At 36.5% G+C, this 21453-nt stretch overlaps 5 non-coding genes across 5 annotated transcripts; all 5 read right to left on the minus strand.

Moving 5' to 3' along the window:
• Nucleotides 1-10936: 10936 nt before the first annotated feature.
• TRNAS-AGA (transfer RNA serine (anticodon AGA)) lies at nucleotides 10937-11018 on the minus strand. Its single transcript has one exon. It is a non-coding gene; the product is annotated as a tRNA-Ser (tRNA).
• A 528-nt stretch (nucleotides 11019-11546) lies between these two features.
• TRNAS-AGA (transfer RNA serine (anticodon AGA)) lies at nucleotides 11547-11628 on the minus strand. The gene has a single exon. It is a non-coding gene; the product is annotated as a tRNA-Ser (tRNA).
• Nucleotides 11629-12163: 535 nt separating this feature from the next.
• Nucleotides 12164-12245, minus strand: TRNAS-AGA (transfer RNA serine (anticodon AGA)). Its single transcript has one exon. It is a non-coding gene; the product is annotated as a tRNA-Ser (tRNA).
• A 587-nt stretch (nucleotides 12246-12832) lies between these two features.
• TRNAS-UGA (transfer RNA serine (anticodon UGA)) lies at nucleotides 12833-12914 on the minus strand. The gene has a single exon. It is a non-coding gene; the product is annotated as a tRNA-Ser (tRNA).
• A 633-nt stretch (nucleotides 12915-13547) lies between these two features.
• On the minus strand, nucleotides 13548-13629 carry TRNAS-AGA (transfer RNA serine (anticodon AGA)). The gene has a single exon. It is a non-coding gene; the product is annotated as a tRNA-Ser (tRNA).
• Nucleotides 13630-21453: the final 7824 nt, after the last annotated feature.

Below are 21453 nucleotides of genomic sequence, written 5' to 3' on the forward strand. Positions count from 1 at the left end.
TTTTCTGCTGAATGCATCATCAAATTAATAGAACATATCTGCGAAAAGATCTAAACCTCCCAAACACTCCTCGTTCATTTTAAAAATATACGAGATGTCAGTTCTAATCTCAATGATGTCCGTTTCCACTTACAATCTGCCAAGCCCCTACCACCTAACTTATCTGGTTAGGTAAGTTTGGTCTGGTGGGACCAAACTTACTGACAGAACCCCAATTACCGGTTGATTCAACCATTGCTCACCTCAGTTGTCCTAATTATTCGCTGTACGATTTCTTTCCCTTCAAAGGTGGTAGTTGTGCATATGTCCGCTATGTACGTCCTGTTAGAGACTTAGTAATTTGGAATCTCCACTTTTCGATCTTCTCTGGCTTAAAATCTCTCTACTGCATTATTTCAAATTCATCTGTTGGCACTATCGTTCTCGCAACTGCACTAATCACTTGGTACTCTTTGACTTTCTTTCTTTGAAAGTCAGCTTTCTCCAATCTAATTTTCCTAACAGTGAAGCAATTTTCATTGGTAAGTTTAATGTTCACAACTACAGCCAGGTTCCGTTTTCTAATCACACGGACCGAGGTGGTCGAGATGCTGAGACTTTTGCAATTACTAATGACCTCGCAGAGATTGTCCATTTACCTACCAGAATACCAGATAACCCTAACAGCACAGCCAACATTCTTGATATTTTTCTTACAAACAATCCTTTCAAGTGCATGGTCGAGGTGAGTGGTCCTATAGGCACCTCAGATTACAACTTGATGATGATCTTTTTTCCAATGGAGCCCTTCCCTGGTGGCCTTTCTCAACCTCGTGTTGTTTGGCATTACGAGAATGTAAACTGGGATGATTTGCAATGTTTCTTTTCTTCTTTTCGTTGATTGGATTACTATTTTAAACCTTCTGATATCAATGTTTGCTCTGATCATGCCAGTGAAATTATTCTTGTAGGGATGAAATCCTTTATTTCACATTATAAACCTTGGTTTTCCAATATGTGCTAAGGCTGTTCAAGAGAAGAATGTTGCATATCGTAGTTAGCTTGCATCCAAATCTCCAGGTTCATTTTTTACTTACAACAAAGCCCTCAAAAATTATAGAGCAGGTATTAATCGATCCAGACTAGATTGTGAATAGACTGGCTAAGAGAAGAAAACTTGCTTCTTGTCCAAATGTTAGTTGAGCATTCTGGTCTCTTATCAAAGCTATTGGAGACATCTTTTACCCACCTCTGTTAAAACCGAATGGTTCCATTCTCACCACAGCTAAAAATAAACCTGCAAACATTCTATTTTTCTTCTAGCAGTTGCTCTTGACATTTTAGAGGCTTTTTTATCGTGTTTCGCATGAAGGTCTTCTAAATAAGCTTCCATCTTATGATTTGTCAACTATTTTTTGTAATCGAGTATCCAGTTTTCTCCTTGCCCGTTCATTGCAACTGACGGTGGGCAGCTGTCTCTCTTCTAACTTCTCCACTAATGTTTTTTTTTTTCTTGGGTTTAGGTTTTCTAAGGTTTAGTTTTTTCTCCCACTCTTTTCCTCTTATGTATTAATGACCTTTTTCCACTGAATGAAAATCTTATCCAAATCTTTGCTGATGATAGCACAGTCTGCTCCGCTAGACAACAAAGGACTGTAGGGACCAAGGAAGATGTGTTGGCCTACATGGACACCCCTGTTTTAGCAATAAAGATATTGGTGATTTTATGCAGTGCTGCTTTTCCTACTTTTTCTTACCTTGGGGAAGGGTAGACTTCTTTGGTCTCAATAGCAGTGGAATATCAATCAATAGTCATTGATTATGGACCCATGGCACGGTCTGAATCGATCCCTATACTTCCACAGTTATCCTTAGATATCTTTCCACCGCATAAATAATGCTTATAGAGAATTCGTTGATGTTTCGTTCATAACAAAGCATAAATCAGGACATAAAGCTATGCATCCCAATTGGGAAGACTATTCCATTTTAATTTGACAGGAAGAGCTCGCACATTAGGATTTTCGATTCTCTAATAGAGCATTTGGAAGAAAAGATGATAATAGCTCCAACTTAAAATAATTTTGCACTGTAATTAGTATAGATGGAATTCTTTGAACAATGAAAATTATTTCAAAATTTATTCTAATGAACAAATTTCTTTTATGAGTTCGTACTAGAAAAGGAATAAACTTTATTATAATTATGCCGATAATGTTATTGCAGCCCTCACAGCGAACCAAAGACAGAAAAATATTCAGAGCTTCATAAAATATTGTAAAATATTTTGAAGAAGGCGAGCAAACGCCTAAGTCCAGAAACGATTGTCCATCTGCAACGGAAGAAACGATTCAAAGAGTTGATAAGGTGAAACAAAAACAAGCTCATTCAAATTCGTTGAGATTATTTAGTACTCAGCATACATCTCGCGTGAGTGACTGGAGCACCGTACAAAAAGCCTTAAAAGTGAGCCTCCATGTGTTTCACTATAAAATCAAACTTTTACATTCGACTGGAACTACAATAGTATGAAAGCCGTTGTGATTGCGCCAAATGGACGATTGACAAAGTTGCGCAAGATATCCTGAATGGTTACTTTCCATCCTAAAGAATATTGTATTGTAGATTGTTTCAAACGAATCGAATTTCAACACAGAGGAAGTTTACATGAACATATATTATCATGGATCAACAATTCACCTGAATCCCCATTGGACAAAGACAATGATAGTATGGAAGCGGCAAATCATGATAGATTCGTTACGTTCTGCAGAAAAAAAAATTCTACAGAATATAACGAACCTTACGTCACAAACTCCAATTTCAATCCCCATGGCTTCAACAGACACTGGATTGTAGTTGTAGTACGGTTTTAGGAGCATCAACGAGTAAGACCATATTGCTCCGTGTAACTGTCTGTAAAATGTGTGTTTTCTGTGATCAATTTTCTGTCTTCTGGACAAAAAACCATACTTACCCTCGTCAGACCAACTAACTCAGACAAGTTATACAAAAGGCCCATAAAAATTCTTCGAGTCATCGACGGAATTCGAACTCAGGACTTCACCACCCAGTGTAGGGAGGATGGCGATTCTACCAACTGTGCTACCAATAAGCACCACAGACATTCGAAGCTCGGCCTATAGAAAGAAATATAAAATGATGCACGAATCATTGGAATTCGATGATCCCACCACTTTCGAAAAATGGTTTCACCTCTTTCACGTGGATCTGGGGTGTATATACAGTAAAATTAATTACAGAATTATTTACAGAGTTCAGAAAATTATTTTGAAAATTTACACAGTTCTTTGTCTCGAGGGGCATTTCCTACTCTCTGCTTCCCTCTAAAAAAAGGTCCCTCATTGGAACGAAATCACTCATGCGAAATACTAATTATAGAAGTAAACTTTCGTCTGTCTTAGCGTTGAAAACCGGTTGTGTGATACCCTGTGTTGTTATTATTTTGCTCATCCCCCTCTTCGCGTCCTTGGCAGTGGCATACAAATTGTACTGTCCCACCCCTGAGCACTTTCCTTGAAAATTAATTACGCGTGTCTTCCTTATACATGCTGTCTTGCCATCAGAGACACAGTCCCTTAATGCTGACAGACCTCCCAACAAGAATTTCTCCCTTGTTGTCCTTCCGGACCGTTTAACCTCCTATGGATGACCCAAAAAGTTGGGAAATAGGGCATCGCTGTTTATTTAACCTTAATTTGCAGAGGATAAACTAAAGATGGGAAAAATCGATAATTAGTTGGCCCACTGAGAACACTGTGATAATTGAATATTAATTATTCATGGACTAGTTCTATTTTTAATCAAAGTCCTGAAATACTATTTGTACTTTTAATAAATTAAAAACACTGTCGTTTAAAGCAGCAGGGACTCCACTCATTGGTTGCACAGCAGAACTCTTCTTACAAAGACACGTAGGAATGAGACTTTACACCACACACTGTTTACACCTTTTGTTTTATTCATGGATTCTTTCAGGAACAGATTAGATTTGTTCAAATCGTTATATCAATCTGATCCGAATGTTTCATCAAATGTAAGATAGCCAAAAACGGAAATATGGACAATGTTCTTGTATGGATGATGGGGAAATCCACTTGTATAATTACCAATATGGGATATGAGTAATTACCATTCCTCAGACAGTGGTACAGATTACCGTAGTAATGAGGACTTTAGGGTCATCCTAGACGATAGGTAAATTTCATCCAATAAACAGTCATGTGAACAAAGACTTGAACCCAGTGACCGAGCCACAAACAAGGAAAAGACAGAGGGTGAACAGGTGGGAAGGTTGTGGGTCAATAGAGTTCCGTTCTGCCATGGGGAAGAACTTCCGTTCTTCCCCATGGCAGCGGGAAGAGGAGACATGTGTCAAGATTACAATAAGTCATCTGCATCCGCTCACCTTGTTTTTTCTTCTTGTAAAAAGATATTATAACAGTTGTAGAAACAACTTTATTTTCAGGTTGGATTTCTTATTTAAACGTTGTTCTGAATATGACCGAGATCCACATCAGCTCTGCACACACGCTCACACACACACACACACATTGGGAAATATCTACGGGTTGTATTTAATAGTTGGGATATTCCATTCGTGCCATGAAAGGTTTTCTGCGCTGTACCCTGCTCAGTCCAGTTCGTTTCTTGTGGGCACCGCCAAGGCGACTTGTTTCCTTATGAGAACGTGGGTCATTCACCTTTGTTGCTATGGTTACGACTGTACATTGAACTGCGCCAATATCAGCATCCTCTAAAGAGAACACCTTTAGTTCATCGTGGGAGAAAAGTCTAATTGAGATGTGGTGAATAAAAAAAATGTGATCTTAGAACTAGTGACAATGGCTTATTATTGAAATTAATTGGAAAGGTTATTGAGATAGAGGGGTGGTGTAGAGACAGAAGGGTGACAGATCGTTTGTTCTGTTGTTCAGTAAAACAACGAAAGGACCCACTGAACCCGTGATGACTGAATTTGAACTGCAACAAGCCGTATAAGTAACTAGAGAAACCGAAATATAGAAAACTTAAATTGATAGTACGAATAGTGGACTGATAGTTAAAATTCACTCTTTAAATTAGACATTTGTTTAATGTCACTGCTGACGCTCGCATATTACTAAGCTCATAATCGATCATGACATTTTTTCGATTATAGAAAATCATTCGAATATTTCGTTTATACTCACCCGTACTCATATCATTCGAATCATTCATTCGGATGTATCATTCGGTTATGGAAATCACTACTATATACTAGTGAGGGGCATAATCGAGAGCTCATAATCGGTTATGTCCATCACAGAAAATCATTCGATCATTTAAATTGGAGAAAATCATTCGATCATTTAAATTGGAGAAAATCATTCGATCATTTCAATTGTAGAAAATCATTCAAATGATTCATTTGATAATTTCAATTTAAAAATATCATCCGAATGATTCACTCGATTGTCAAAATCATTCGAATGAATCATTTAATCGTGGAAATCGCTGCAGACGTTCTCAGTACTACTACACTTATATTCCAATGATGAGCATAATCGAGAGCTCATGATCGATTATATCGATTACAGAAAATCATTCGATCATGTCGATTACAGAAAATCATTCGATTATTTCGATTTAAAAAAATCATTCGATCATTTCGATTATGTCCTTATCATTACAATCGAATGAATCATTCGAATGATTTTTTTTTAAATTGAAATGATCGAATGATTTTCTATGATGGACATAATCGATTATGAGCTCTGGATTATGCCCCTCACTAGGATATAGTAGTGATTTCCATAACCGAATGATACATTCGAATGAATTTTTTATAATCGAATGAATGATTCGAATGATATGAGTACGGGTGAGTATAATCGAAATATTCGAATGATTTTCTATAATCGAAATAATCGAATGATTCGTTCGATTGTAAAAAAATCATTCTAATGATTCATTCGATAATGGAAAATCGTTCGATTAATTCATTTGATTGTGAAAAATAATTCGATTATCTCGATTATACTCATATCATTCGAATGATTCATTCGATTATAAAAATCATTCGAATGAAACATTCAGTTATGGAAATCACTGCTCACGCTCTCATTACTACTATTACTAGTGATGGGCATAATCGAGAGCTCATAATTGATTATGTCGATTTTAGAACTCATTCGAATGATTCATTCCATTGTCAAAATCATTCGAATGAATCATTTAATGTGGAAATCACTGCTGAAATTATCACTAATACTACTACACGTATATACCAGTGATGAGCATAGTCGAGAGCTCACGATCGATTATGTCGATTATAGAAAATCATTCATTATTTAGATTTTTAGAAAATCATTCGATCATTTCGATTATGTCCATATCATTCGAATGATTCGTTCGATTGTAAAAATCATTCTTATGATTCATTCGAAAATGGAAAATTATTGGAATGATTGATTCGATTATGGAAAGTCGTTCGATTATTTCATTTGATTTTGACAAATTATTCACATCTGGAATGTGAATAATTTGAATGACACAATCGAATTTATGGAAATAAATTCGATTGTGTCATTCAAATGATTCTATTATTTGATTTGATTAGGAGATTATTCTATTATTTGATTTGATTAGTAGAGATTATTCGATTATTTCATTTGATATTGACAAATTATTCGATTATGGAAACTCGTTCGAATGATATCTTTCGATTATGCCATCCCTATTATATGCAAACTAAAAATAACCCGCACCTCCCTACCATCATTAAGATGCTTTGGAATTTTTTTTTTTTTTAATCTAGACCGAAATATAACAGGTAAAATATTTTTGCTTACACAGCAGTGATTTCATGAGGTGGGGGGATATTTTGTGGGTGGAATTTAATGCACTAATAATTTTAATCTCAAGCAGATGCATATCTGATGGGTAAGTTACGCTTCATTGGCTGGATGGGTACTTCTTTCATGTTACTTTCCTTGTCACACTTTTTACTTGATCAAACCAGTAAAAAAAAGTAAACGGGGTGGGGTGTAAATTTTTTTAACCTTTGTGAAAATTGCTCTTTCACTCTCCTGGCGATTTCATGGATCAGTGGATTTCACTACCATTTTGAAAGGTCCCGACATATAATTGAAACACGTATACTTTTCAGTATCACTGCAATATAAAGTTGAGTCCCACTGCACAAGACACATTTTCATTGTAGTTGTACATCTTCATTGATCGAAACAGCTTTTAAGTTGCAGAACAGATGGGAGTTGGAGGGTGGAGGGAGGGACAAGAACTTCCCAATTCCAGATATTCAGGAGATCATCTATTCCGTGCTCCACGAGCCACTAATTCACCACTTACTCCAACCTAATCAATACAAGTCAATCTAATAATTCTATCAATGCAAACAAAAATTAATCTCTTTATTCAAATTCAATCATTTTAAACTTGAGTTCGCTCAGTACTGAATTATTAAAGGATAAAATATTTTCTATTTGTAATAATACAGAACCGTTAATCCTAAATGACAGCACATGCTACCAAGGCTTCAAACTGACTCGTTGATTTTTAGAAGCATCAGCGACCACCCACTGGCCCTGAGGGAGGCGATTGAGACACTCGTCATTATCGATGTTGTGGTTTGAAATTTTACTTTCTCGAAAGACCTGAGCTTTCCAGAAAGAATTAAAGCTTTATTGATATAAAAATGTGACAGTTGTGAATCCAATATACCTTTAGAACATAAGACGAGAAAATTTTAGGCAAAAATTTTGCCTAAATAAAGGACATCTCATGGTCCGAAAAATACGGTAATAATAATTTTTAAATTTCATCTATAATCGTTTGCATAAAGAAAAGAAACTTTTTATAACTATATTTTCAATTTTCTTTCTGTTAATTCGCGATTTAATATCTAGATTTGGAAAAAAAATAGAATGCCCATCCATCCATCTTCACCTGCACACACATTTACTTTTTATATTTGTAACTCAACACGAGTCGTGGAATTTTTATGACATTATGACGTTTCTATTTTTATATTTGTTTACAAAAGTCTCGCTCTCATTTCCTCAAAGGTATAATCTTCCGTTTCCGCATTAAACTTCCTGATGGGAACACGATGAGCACATTGAATAGAAAATTGTCAGGGGCTAGTGAGCAACTTTGAAAACCAGATAATTTTGGCTCGTTTGTTAAATCTGGCCCAAAAATAAAGAATCATTAGTAGAATTTTAAAAAGATTAATAAATAATAAAACAAAAAGGTGGTAAAAAAGCAAAATATAGAAAGACAATAATCGAATTAATGACAATAATAATTTATTGTCATAAATAATAATAATTTAGCTAATTGATGTGATTAAAAATCAAACAAAGAACCAAATTAGTGATTGTAGTTCTTGAAAGTGTTGACGAAGAAAGAAGCCTGCCATTTTTCTTAAAAGAAGTCAGAGGGGGGGATTCAAGAAACATCTAAGTATTTATTCATTCATAAACCCAGTAGTACGACCTCTGCCTACTTGGAGCTAAATAAAAAAAGAAGCCACATGTTTGTCTCGGTTGGGGAATTACGCGTGAACAGCTCTGTGCGAGCTTTGATTGGTGGGTCAGAATAAAAACACCCAAAGAACGCTTAAGGTCAGAAAACTTGACGGTACGTTCCAGATTTGTTCTACCCTCCGCGTCACCCACCCCCCTACTCCATTTCCTGAACTAAGCTACTATATAATGCTTTGATTAGCGGGAGAGTGAATCAAATGAGGAGTAACATTATTCAGGTTAGTACAATGTTATGACTTATACCAAAGGGTTATTGATGGACGGTTTGTGTTATTATCTGTGATTGGTTATTATTTAATTAAGGCATAATGACAAATGTGTGGAGAAAGCGTGTGATTTTGACTTTTTGTATGTGTGTGTGTCTTTTAGAAGTAACTTTGTAAACCTTGGATTTACGAGAAGTCCCTAACAGACTGGAAATTGCAGATGTCTTTCTCAGTGCTGTGCAAAGATATTTGGGGGCCAGATGCAAGAGGGATCAATGGGCCTCGTTTATTTATGTTGAGACTTTGATGGCTCCCTCGACTGGCGCCCTTAGATCGATGGCCTTGATGCGCACATTCAACGAATCCTCCATTTGTACGGCCCTGGTCTTAAGTTTGGCTTCGGGAAAGATTATGAGGACTTCAATAAACGGCAACCTTGATTAAAATGCCGCTGGGTAACACCAAACTTAAGATAAACAAAAGGACTGGACAATAATTCTGTAATATGAAATTGTTTGAATACTACTAAAACCAGTTTTTACAAAATACTTCTTGAACCCGCTTTTGTATGTTAACTTTATTTAACGGTAGATGGCAGCACATCTTTTGATGGATAAAATATTTGAATAAATTAAGTTATTAAAATAAGGTACAAAATACAACGAATTTTTCTATAACGTGCTTTCATTTACTTCCAGCTACCACCATTGTCCACAATGAATACCTTCTTGAGCATTGTTTTTGGCCTTCTGTTGTTGACTGTGGGTGTCTTCAGTCAATACGGTGGTGTTTATTACGGTCAGTTTGGAGGCTTTGGTGCTCCCGGTTTGGGTTTAGGGGCTTTTGGGCAGGAGGCTCCATTTGGAGGAGATTACGAAGAAGTTATAGGTGATGATGCTTCTGCGACTAGCCTCGGTGAATTTGGAGATTATACCGATGATTACGATTTCGCAGGATCACACAACAGGTATGTATGGCCAACTTCTTGTAAGACATTGAAAAACTAAATAATTGTAAAAGATACAACGATCAATTTCTTATGGCTGATATGTGTTTGCCATGACGTCATTTTGAAAATTGATTTTGTAATTGTCAATTAATAATTTAGCCGTTTAAATCAACAGCGTGTTGGCAAGTAAAATTGTTTTCTAAGGAGGTCCTTTTATAATGCAGAACAGTCATCTGAGCAGGCGCAGAAAGGTTGGCACACTGGAATGATGGTTACATGACAGTGTTGGAAAGGTCCTCGGGAACAGGTTCTAATGTCCTGCGACGTGGGCCTGAGAAGGATGTCGATGGAGTAAATCCTGCTTATATTTTTATACAGGCAGGATTTCTAAGGGTAGGAACCGATCAGAAAACTTTAACCGGTTTGGGATAGCCTGGATTGGCCCTGAGACTTGGGACTGGGATCCTCCATCTGCAGTTAGCCCAGAAGACTGGTTTGGAAATAATACCAACCATCTTTTTGGACAGCAAAGACGAGTCTTCTCTCTTGCATGATGGCAAGACGTCTAATGTTATGAGCTGCTGCCATCTGGGTGGTCCCTGGTGCAGGAGGAAACCGAAACAGAGGGAGAGCAAAGATAAAAAATACTATTACAATTTCTTTTATACAAATTTGAAATTTCTATAGATTTTTATACAGATAATATTTTTATTATACAGATTTGCAATTTCTTTTATATGAATTTAAACAAAGTAGCCTATAATATGCGTTTAAAAATTATATATACAGTATATACATATTTATTTAATTTTATTATTATAGTTTCTATGTTACCTTTCTGCAGTTTTAGTCCAGGAATGGTTTTTCAAAGCTTGATTACGTATCTTGCTCCTAGATGGCACCACAATATCATTGTTATTTTACTTTTCTGTGATAATCATATTTTGGCTTAATCATTGTTTTTGGATTAATAATAGAATATTTGTCATTGTGTGTTTTCAACCAATCATGTTAAAGCTTCAGTAACATTAAGCGCCATTATAATTTCAAATAAAATAATTAGAACTGTATTCATATTTCTCAGATGAGTGTAATACTAGTAAGGTGAATGATGTGTGTAATCATCATTCGAAAAATAAAAAAGAAAATGGCATCAAAAATTAATGTATTGTGCCATAACAAAGACCAGATTTCGGTTTTAGAAAAAGATTATAGAAATAATAAAAAAATATCGCAGTCGACAGGATTCGAACCTGTGCGGGGAAACCCCAACGGATTTCTAGTCCGTCGCCTTAACCACTCGGCCACGACTGCTTGTTCCCTCTTTCGTTTCACTGAAGAAGTAACAATGAACTGCTTAGAATTTTAATTATTAGTACAGTGATTATGAGGTACTATGGTACCTCTCTAAACGTTTATGAGCTTCAATAATTCAGAAAGATAAAATTCGCACTAACTGTTGCTTGCTCAAAGTTTTTTTAATTGATGATGTGTTTCAATAAATTAACTTTTAATAAAGAAAAAACATTTTTAAGAGAATTTAATTTTCGTTATGGATGCCATTGTTTTTGCGCCAGAATTTTTTAATTAATAGACCTCCTTTAATAGGTAAAAACCCCTCCCTTTTTAAAATTCTGCATACAGCCTAAAGTAGTTATGAAAGTAATTGTAGCTGCACGATACAAATCCGAATCCACTTCCAACTGATAGAGGATATTGTCAAGTTTTTATTCACCAATAGAAAAATGGCAAGTATTATACCAATTTTGGTTATAGAAATTTAGTTATTTATAATCCAAAGCAGGAGAGATTTATATAAGATAAATATATAAAAAAGCATTTCGCAATCGACAGGATTCGAACCTGTGCGGGGAGACCCCAACGGATTTCTAATCCGTCGCCTTAACCACTCGGCCACGACTGCCTGGTCCTTCTTTCGTTTCACTGAAGAAGTAACAATGAACTGCTTAGAATTTTAATTATTAGTACAGTGATTATGAGGTACTATGGTACCTCTCTAAACGTTTATGAGCTTCAATAATTCAGAAAGATAAAATTCGCACTAACTGTTGCTTGCTCAAAGTTTTTTTAATTGATGATGTGTTTCAATAAATTAACTTTTAATAAAAAAAAACATTTTTAAGAGAATTTAATTTTCGTTATGGATGCCATTGTTTTTGCGCCAGAATTTTTTAATTAATAGACCTCCTTTAATCGGTAAAAACCCCTCCCTTTTTAAAATTCTGCATACAGCCTAAAGTAGTTATGAAAGTAATTGGAGCTGCACGATACAAATCCGAAGCCACTTCCAACTGATAGAGGATATCGTCAAGTTTTTATTCACCAATAGAAAAATGGCAAGCATTGTACCAATTTTGGTTATAGAAATTTAGTTATTTATAATTCAAAGCAGGAGAGATTTATAAAAGATAAATATATAAAAAAAAAAAAAAGCATTTCGCAGTCGACAGGATTCGAACCTGTGCGGGGAGACCCCAACGGATTTCTAGTCCGTCGCCTTAACCACTCGGCCACGACTGCTTGTTCCTACTCGGGTTTAATTTAAGAAAGTAACAATTATCTTCTTAGAATTTTAATTGGGATACAGCGATTATGACCTATTATGGTACCTCTCTAAAATGTGAAACCCCTCTAAAAGTTTATGAGCTTCAAAAATTCAGAAAAATAAAATTCGCACTAGCTGTTGCTTGTTCAAAATTTATTATCTGTTTCAATCAATTAACTTTTAATAAAAAAATAATTTTTTAATAGCATTTCATTTTCGTTATAGATTATCACTTACTAGTTCCATATTCATTATTTTTGCTCACAGATTTTTTTAATTAATAGGGTACAACTTCTTTTAATGGGTCAAAACCCCTCCCTTTTGAAATTTCTACGTGCAGCCTTAAGTAGTTATGAAAGTAATTCAAGCTGCACGATACAAATCTGAGACCAGTTCCAAGTGATAGAGGATATCTTCAAGATTTTATTCACCAATAGAAAAACGGCAAGGTATAATACAATAAAAAAACAACACATTTCGATTATAGAATTTTGGTTATTTATAATCGAAAGCAAGACAGACAGATAAGTTACATAAGATAAGTGTATAAAAATAAACATTTCGCAGTCGACAGGATTCGAACCTGTGCGGGGCGACCCCAACGGATTTCAAGTCCGTCGCCTTAACCACTCGGCCACGACTGCTTGTTCTTTTAGGTGTTTTAATTTAGAAAGTAACAATTACCTGCTTAGAATTTTAATTGGGGATGTAGTGATTATGAGGTAAAACCTTCGTACCATAATACCTCATAATCACTTCATTCCTATAATAAAAAAACCCTCTAAACGTTTACGAGTTTCAATAATTTAAAAAAAAAAAAAAAGAATTTGTAGTAACTGGTTGCTTGCTCAAACATTTTTCAATTGATTATGTGTTTCAATAAATTAACTTTGATTAAAAAATAAAACATATTCAGTAGTTAAGAGCATTTCATTTGGACAATTTCATTTTCGTTATGGACTAACCATTGTTTTTGCCCACAGAATTTTTTTCAATTAACAAAATGCGACCTCCCTCCTTTAATGGATAATTCCCCCCTCCCTTTTTTTAAATTTCTGCATACAGCCTAAAGTAGTTAAGAAAGTAATTGAAGCTGCAAGATATGAATCTGAACCCACTTCCAACTGATAGAGGATATCGTCAAGTTTTTATTCATCAATAGGAAAATAGCAAGTATTGTACCAATTTCGATTATAGAAATTTGGTTATTTATAATTCAAAGCAGGAGACATTTACATAAAATGAATGTATATAAAGAAGAAGAAAAAAAAACACCTCGCAGTCGACAGGATTCGAACCTGTGCGGGGAAACCCCAACGGATTTCTAGTCCGTCGCCTTAACCACTCGGCCACGACTGCTTGTGACAGCTTTGGTTTCATTTAGAAAGTAACAATTATGTTCTTAGAATTTTAATTGGGTTATAGTGGTTATGAGGTATTATGGTACCTCTCTAAAATGTGTGTACCCTTACAGCTTCAACAATTCAGCAAAATGAAATTCGCAGTAAGTTGCTTGATGAAAAAAAAAAAAAATAATTGATTATGTGTTTCAATAAAAAAATACATTTTTAAGAGCATTTGGACAATTTCATTTTCATTATGGATTATCACTGACTACTTCCATGTTCATTGTTTTTGCTCACAGAATTTTTTTTTAATTAATAGGATACAACTTCCTTTAATGGCTCAAAACCCCTCTCTTTTTAAATTTCTACGTATAGCCTAAAGTAGTAATACTGCACGATACAAATCTGAAACCACCTCCAAATGATAGAGGATATCTTCAAGTTTTTATTATTTAATTATAACAGTGAATTTCAAAGCAAAATTTGAAAAAGTAAATCCGAAATTAAATAACGTGACTTTTAATAATATATTATGTTTTTTTCTTGATTATTTTGACATAAAAAAATGAAGTGATATATATATATATATATACTGATCGTGTTTTTCTGCTAGGTTTGTTTCGGTGCCGCTTTATGTACAAGGATATGCTAATGGAGGATTCAGGAGAGAAGACAGGAATATCGTTCAGAGAGAGCATCACAGCGCCCCCTAGTAGCAGAGAAGGAAGGACGGAGATCTTGTAAATAAATCCATTCTCCCACCATATTTATGGACTTCAGTTAAAGATGTCTGTAGATTAATTTAGACTCCTGTGTAGGTCGATTTTTGCACAATTATATAAGCAGTGGTATCCAACCTATAGTACGCGGGCTGTATACATGTACTTCAGTACATGTACAAGGAGCCGTTAAACAATATACGCTTTATGTACAGCACGACTGCGCCATAACATGATGGCTGTCCCGGTTCAAAAAGAGGTTGGACCTTGCTGATATGTTTGCTTTGTTTTATTATTTTATCTTTGAAGTTTCATAAGTGTATCATCATCAAATACATCTAAATAAAAAAAAATATATTTTATTTTGATGGTTTTTCTGGTATGTTTGTATGAATTATCAATCAATACTTCTCTATCATCAATATTTGTGTAATAATTTTCAAAATGTATAGAAGACACAAAACACAGAGCTGACGTCCCTTAAGTGGCCACTTTATTAGGTACATGTACCTAATACTGATTACGGTCCCCTCCCTTTGGCTCTCAGAACGACCAGGATTACTGGTGACATGGAATCAATGATGTGCTAAAAGAATGTCACAAGAATACTGGTCAATGTTTACTGAAATGCTCCCCACAATTGTTTTAAATTGCATGGTTGCAGATTTCAGACCTCCACCTGGTCCAATTTTGTGGAGTATTCGTATTCGCCTTCGTGGGTAGCGCAGTTGGTAATATCGCCATCCTCCTCCTCCTCCTCCTCCTCACATAGAGTGGAAAAGACCTGAATTCGAGTCCGGTCGATGACGTGAGGAATTTTTATGAGCCTTTTTCACAACGTGGCTGAGTTAGTCAGTCTCAGGCGAGAAGAGCATGGTTTTTTCGTCCAGAAAACAGAACACACGCACTTTACAGACAATTTACACGGAGCAACATGGCCACCAAACTACCAAACTTTAAATGAGCTCCAGTCAGTACATTCTTACCCAATTAACCCGATTTCTGCTCATGTACCAGGGACTCCATCGAAATCAATTTCAAAAATATTTATCTTTGAATTTTCTTATTAATGTGTGCTTAAAAACGCAAGATTTTATGATAAATATTTTGGTAAGTGCATAAACTTTTTTTAATTTTATGAAAATTTAAAATGTATGAAGTTAACACGCACGGCTTGGAGTTCATTACGGCTCCCAGATCTTTGTGCGTTTGAACACTTGGAACTGAGGAGCCATTGAGAGCAGTCTCCAGCGTTGTTGGGATGCCCTTTAGTGAGAAGGTGATTCGTGGCGATTTCAGAAAATTGATTTGGAGGTTGATTGTGCTGAGGTAGTTGTCTATGTCCTGCATTTTCCTGTTGATTCAGTGAGCGATTTCACTGAATCAACCAATGTATCAACCGATCAGCCAATGTATAATATCGCTGCCTCTACTTTGCTAGATATTGACTGGAGCGAGTACGAGTAGTGTGCATGCTGGAGGCATTGCGGAGGCCACGTTATCTCAAGTAGCTGGATATATTCTTGCTGTGTGTACACCATATCCAAAAACTTCATTACTTCATTCAACATGTCCTCCCTACCTTTTCTTACTACTAAATACATCATGAATAGTCAAACTAATAGAACAAACTTACTTCCACGAAAAGTTCTAAACCTCCTAAGCACTTCCTTGTTCATGTCACAAATATACTTGGTCTCAGTTCCGGTCTTAAAGATGCCCATTTCCAGTCTTCCAAACCAATCTTTTTCTGAGAGAATCAAAATATCGGTTGAAATCCTAATATCGGTTGACTCAATCGCTGATCATAGCGGTTGTCCTAATTCGTTGTATGATTCCTTTCTCTTCAAGGGTATATTCCCTGTCAGAGGCTCAGTAATTTATAGTCTCCTCTTTTTGATCTTCTCTGGCTTAAAATCTCTCTGCCCCATTCTGCCTCTATTGTTGCTTCTATCTTCTCCCAAATTCACCAACCACTTGGAACTCTTTGACTTCCTCTTATCGAAACTTGACTTTCTCCATTAAAACTTATCTAACAGTGAGGCAGCTTTCTTTTGTGATTTTTAATGTTCACAACTCCATCTGGTTTCCGTTTTCTACAAGGACCCAGCTGGTCGAGATGTTGAGGCTTTTGGAGTTACAAATGACCGTATAGATTGTTCCTTTACCGCGACCAGCATAGCAGCCAATCCTAACCACATCGCCAACACTCCTAATCTTTTTCTAACAAACAACACCCATCTAAGTACACGGTGGAAGCGATTGGTCCCCTAGGCACCTCAGATCACAATGTGGTGATTATCTCTTCTCCAATGGAGCCTTTGTCTCATGACCATTCCAACCTCGTGTTGTTTGGCATTAAAAGAATGCGAAACGGGATGAGCTGAGAGATTTTTTTTCTTCTTTTCTTTTACCATTTCGTCCTACCATTTCCAGTACACTGCATTTAAATTCCTTCTTTGGTTTTGCGTCAAAAGGATCTTAGAAGAATTTTGAACAGCCTTGATACCAAGAAAGCACCAGATCCTGATGGTATTTCTCCACTTGGTCTCGAAACTTGTGCTCCAAGCTTTCTCCTGTTCTATGTCACCTTTTTACACTTTCTTATTCAACCCGTATTTTCCCCTTCTTCTTGGAAATTGCTCATATCCAGCCAGTTCCGAAAAAAGCGTGACAACTCCCTTACATCCAATTATCATCCTATTGCGCTTCCAAAGTAATAGAGATTAACTTCCAACTCCTAAACTATCTAGAAACCTTCCATCTGATCAATAATTGCCATTATGAATTCCGTCAGTGTCGATCCACTGGTGTTATTATTCTGGCTTATGTTACCCATCTATGGACAGATTCAATGGAAAAGTTTGGTAAAACTCAAGAAGTTGCTTCTGCCATTTCAATTGGTTTTGATCGTGTTTGGCATAAAGGTCTTCTAAACAAGCTTCCATCTTATGGTTTGCCAACTGTTTTTGTATTTGGGTATCCAGTTTTCTCTCTGACAGCTTACTGCGGGTGATTGTAGAAGGCTCACTGACTTCTAACTTTTCTACCAATGCACGTCTTCCCCAAGGTTCAGTTCTTTCTCCCACTCTTTTCCTCTTGTATATTAATGACCTTCTTCCATTTACTGGAAATCCTAGCCACAATTTTGTTGATGACAGCACATTGTATTCCACCTTCCAGCTTGAGAAAGCTTGCCCTGCACAAACAGCTTCAACTTCTCGAATATCCACCACCAATTCCCTATATGCTGATATCCAGGTAATTCTCAAGTGGGGGAAAGGTAACTTAGTTTATTTTAATCCTTCTAAAACGTGCCTCAACCAGATAGTTTTCTTTTACTGTGCAATTTAAAACTCACAGAACCAACTTTTCTTCTTCCTCATTCATCCCTTCAACTTCAATTTTCTTGCACAATCACAGGTATTTCCTGAAAATTACAATCTACAGAAATTCGAGTCTAACGTCAACAAGTATCTTCTTTCACATTCTGATCCTTCAATCCACGCACATTAGTAACTACTATATGTTCTAATACTTCTCGGGCTTGGTGTTTTCGTTTAAAAAGAATTGCGAGGCTCAGTTCGCATCCTTCTAAGATGTTCCATGGTATGTAGTAAATGCAGCTTTAATGCAGCGCATTGGATTCAAAAATTGTGGGGCAATTTTTGAATCCAATTTGTGGGGATCGCGCAAAGGATCATGTGAGATGATCTTGGGTGAGCTCAGAGCTTGCATAAACCAATTGGTTGCGCAAAAACGTTTATGATTTGGGGCATACCACTTAGGTGGTTTTGGGCTAACGATTGCCACCCGTGGCAGAAAACTTTTGGTAACCAGAGAAATGGATATCTTGAGGGCAGTGATCTTGGATGTGTCCAGAGCTGGCATAAACCAGCTCTGAGCACATCCAAGTTCATTATATTACATGCGCTTCAGCCTTACCAGTTGAAGCGCATGTAATGTAGGCGTTACAGGACCCGTCTGTTTTACTGAAGAGGTTGTATAACAAACTCCAAATTACATGTATGAGTAGAATCTTTTGCTTGTCATTGGCCATTCTCATTAAGTTGCAGAAGTCCTCGTTGGTCATCAAGTTTTCGCGTTTCTTTGCAATTGCGCTGAGTCGGTGAAACGTGGCGAGCTTTAGATCCTCATTCATCTCGCTGTTTGGATAATTGTAAAGGTTCGAAAGGGGTCTTCTTCTCGCAGTCGCGTTACAAGGCTATGCAGGTCATTACCGCATGCTTCGTCAGGGTCAACGTCGTCGTTGTCTTGACGCATCGTCTTACATATTTCAATCGTTTTGCGAATGTCCAAGTCCATGTGTAATTTGCGATAAAAAAGAATGACATAACATGATCCAACATGATAGTATGATTGTAACAATACAAATACTTGTATTGTTGCAATAGTATGATCGCAACAATACAAATACTTGTATTGTTGCGATCATACTATTCAACAAATGGCTACAATCAAATGGGGAATTAGGCTATTGGCCTAACGTCTTCCAAACGTTGATTCGGTAGAGCAAGCAGCGGGCGTGTGCATCCTATTTATCACTAACATTGATTCGGTAGAGTAAGTAGCGGGAGTGAGCATAAATTACATGGTTCATGATTTCAGTTCTGGCTGTTCGAAATTTAAGTGTCATCAAAGATGTTTACACATAAAATGCCTTTCGTGCGTACAGGGTACACACGCGAATTTCTTTTTGGTCTCCTTGGCCTTCAATGCACTCCCACATTGTGCTGTTCCTTCCATCTTTTCAAAACATCGACTACCATTGACCGCACTGGGAAGGGTAACCGAATACTTTTGGTAAGGTACGTTATTCCTTTTAGGAGAGACAAACAAAAAGGCGAAAGTTCACAAACAAAAAAAAGAAAAATGAAATATCACTGGAATCTCCAATTTTAGGGCTGTACATTACTGTGACAATCACCTTCTAGGCTATTAGAAGCCTTTTATCAAATTTCCAAACTATTTATAGAAACAGTTCATTAAAGGGACATTTTCCCCCTCCTAAAAAACACAAGGGGTCACTCACCAGGTGAAGGATTCATTGGCCTAGTTTGTATGCAAGGAGATGGGGACAAGTTTAAGACAGCGTTCTGGTTACTGCACAGATTACTGGGAACGCACCCACTTCTGGGAACATCATAAACAGCAGTTGTACACACCCACTATGCACAGCTTAAATTTAAGTTGTGTAGTTATAACTACATCAAATGTAAGTGATTTCTTCCACCACACACAAGAGAGACTCCATCTTGTTTGTTTTCAATGCATCTTGGAGATAATACCAGTGGAAAAATGTAGTCTCTTTAGGATGTGGGAAGAATACAGAGATTTCTTATCTCGTTATATAGTTAACCTAATGAACGCGATATGCATCTAGAGAAAAAGTAAAAACTTCTTGGGAACTTTCTTCTATTCGAATCACCAATGAACAACCAGAAGGCTTTCTGTTTCCTCGAAAGATTAAAGTAGGGCGAAGAACTTGGCGTCTTTTTTTTGACTCGCTATTAGAGGACATTTGTAGGTCACCCACATCAGTTTACTCCAGCTCTGTCCACAGCGCGGACCTTTATACAGAAGGCTGAAGGAAACACTTTCTTTAAGGTAAGAAAATATTAAGTATCTCCATGTTATTCTAATTTTCTTATTCTTCCATCTGTAGCGATTTATACATTAATTTGTGTCCATTTTATTTTAACCTTGAAGGATGGATCGAATAAGTAGGGTCATCATTTTCTTCGCTTTGTTCTTCTACGTCTGTGCAGAGAAGGATAACAGTGCAATCAGCATCAATCTAAATCTTCCCGGTAATCGTCAGGAAATCGTATATAGAAAAAGTAAACCTGAGCATGCGCAACCAACAACAAAGCCATTTGCATTGAATATTGATATTCCGTAAGTATATTCAAAATCATTGTTTTATGCCACTCCATGATCTACTTTATAAATGTATTTTTTAAAAACAAAATGGTGTCTTTTCTCAGCAGTGTTGTTTAGTTGTAGTGCGTGACTGAAGAAACTCGTGGTGACTTCATTCAAAGTGACATAGCTCATTTTGCAGAAAACTCAATTTGCTTTTAAACTCGTATTAAATGTTTGGCGTCTGTTAAGGTCAGTATTATGACCTTAAAAGACGTCAATGACGTCTGCTAAGGTCCTGTCCTAGAAGAAATTCGATTGCATAATTCATAAGTAATTCCTTCACGTTTCATAGACCGGTTTCGAGCATTCTCCTCAGTGAGATCGTTATTAGCAGTTGGGGCACTGTCCCATCAACCTACAGCTTGTTTATTTTTGTAACCACAAAGCGGTTGTATATTCACAAATAGGTTCTACCATTCAGCTGAAGGTTGCATCTTGTTTGTTGAGTTTAGAGGATTCTAAATGCACTGATGGGTGGTGTGCGTGCGTAATTCGCCAATTTTGGTCACGCCTCATATGGTAACTGTGTTGTTTCTCGAAAAACAAAACATTATCACCAGCAGTGGACGTGTGAGGGGGATAGGGGTAGGTGTTCTACTTCGATAAGTTACTGTTGACTGCAATGTCAGGAGCGCCCAACTTGTTTGAACTTTGGTAATACAGTACGAAGGATAAACTCTGTGATTGGACAAAATATTAATTTGATTACTATATTTCGTTTTTCTAATAAATTTATTGAGTTGTTTAGGTTACTATAAGAACACCTCAATAAATTCATTTATTTGTTCTTTTGTAGTAACAGATTGCTATCAATCGGCGATTAATATTTTTGGTTTACTGTTTACCACTACCTTTCTATTGAATTTTGAAGCTACGTCACCATCCTCATCCATCATCATCATCGAAATCTGTTATTCCTAGCAACTGGTAACTGCGTTGTGTTCAATACAGATAGTGACTTGAGTGTGCAAGTCAATATCACCCATTAACTATTCTTCACGTTGCCCAATCTCCTGTTGAACCATTGGCCCTAGCCACACCAACCAACCCCCTTTCCTCTTACCACCAGTGAGCAATCGAAATCTCGAAACTCTCATTTATTAGGGTTTCGAGATTTCGATTATACGAGCTTATACAATATCAGTCAAAGAAAAAACTTCCCATATAAGCTG

This window comes from Mastigoproctus giganteus, chromosome 12 (assembly GCF_048544385.1).
Source record: "Mastigoproctus giganteus isolate SK-2022 chromosome 12, ASM4854438v1, whole genome shotgun sequence".
Taxonomy (NCBI): Eukaryota; Metazoa; Arthropoda; class Arachnida; order Uropygi; family Thelyphonidae; genus Mastigoproctus; species Mastigoproctus giganteus.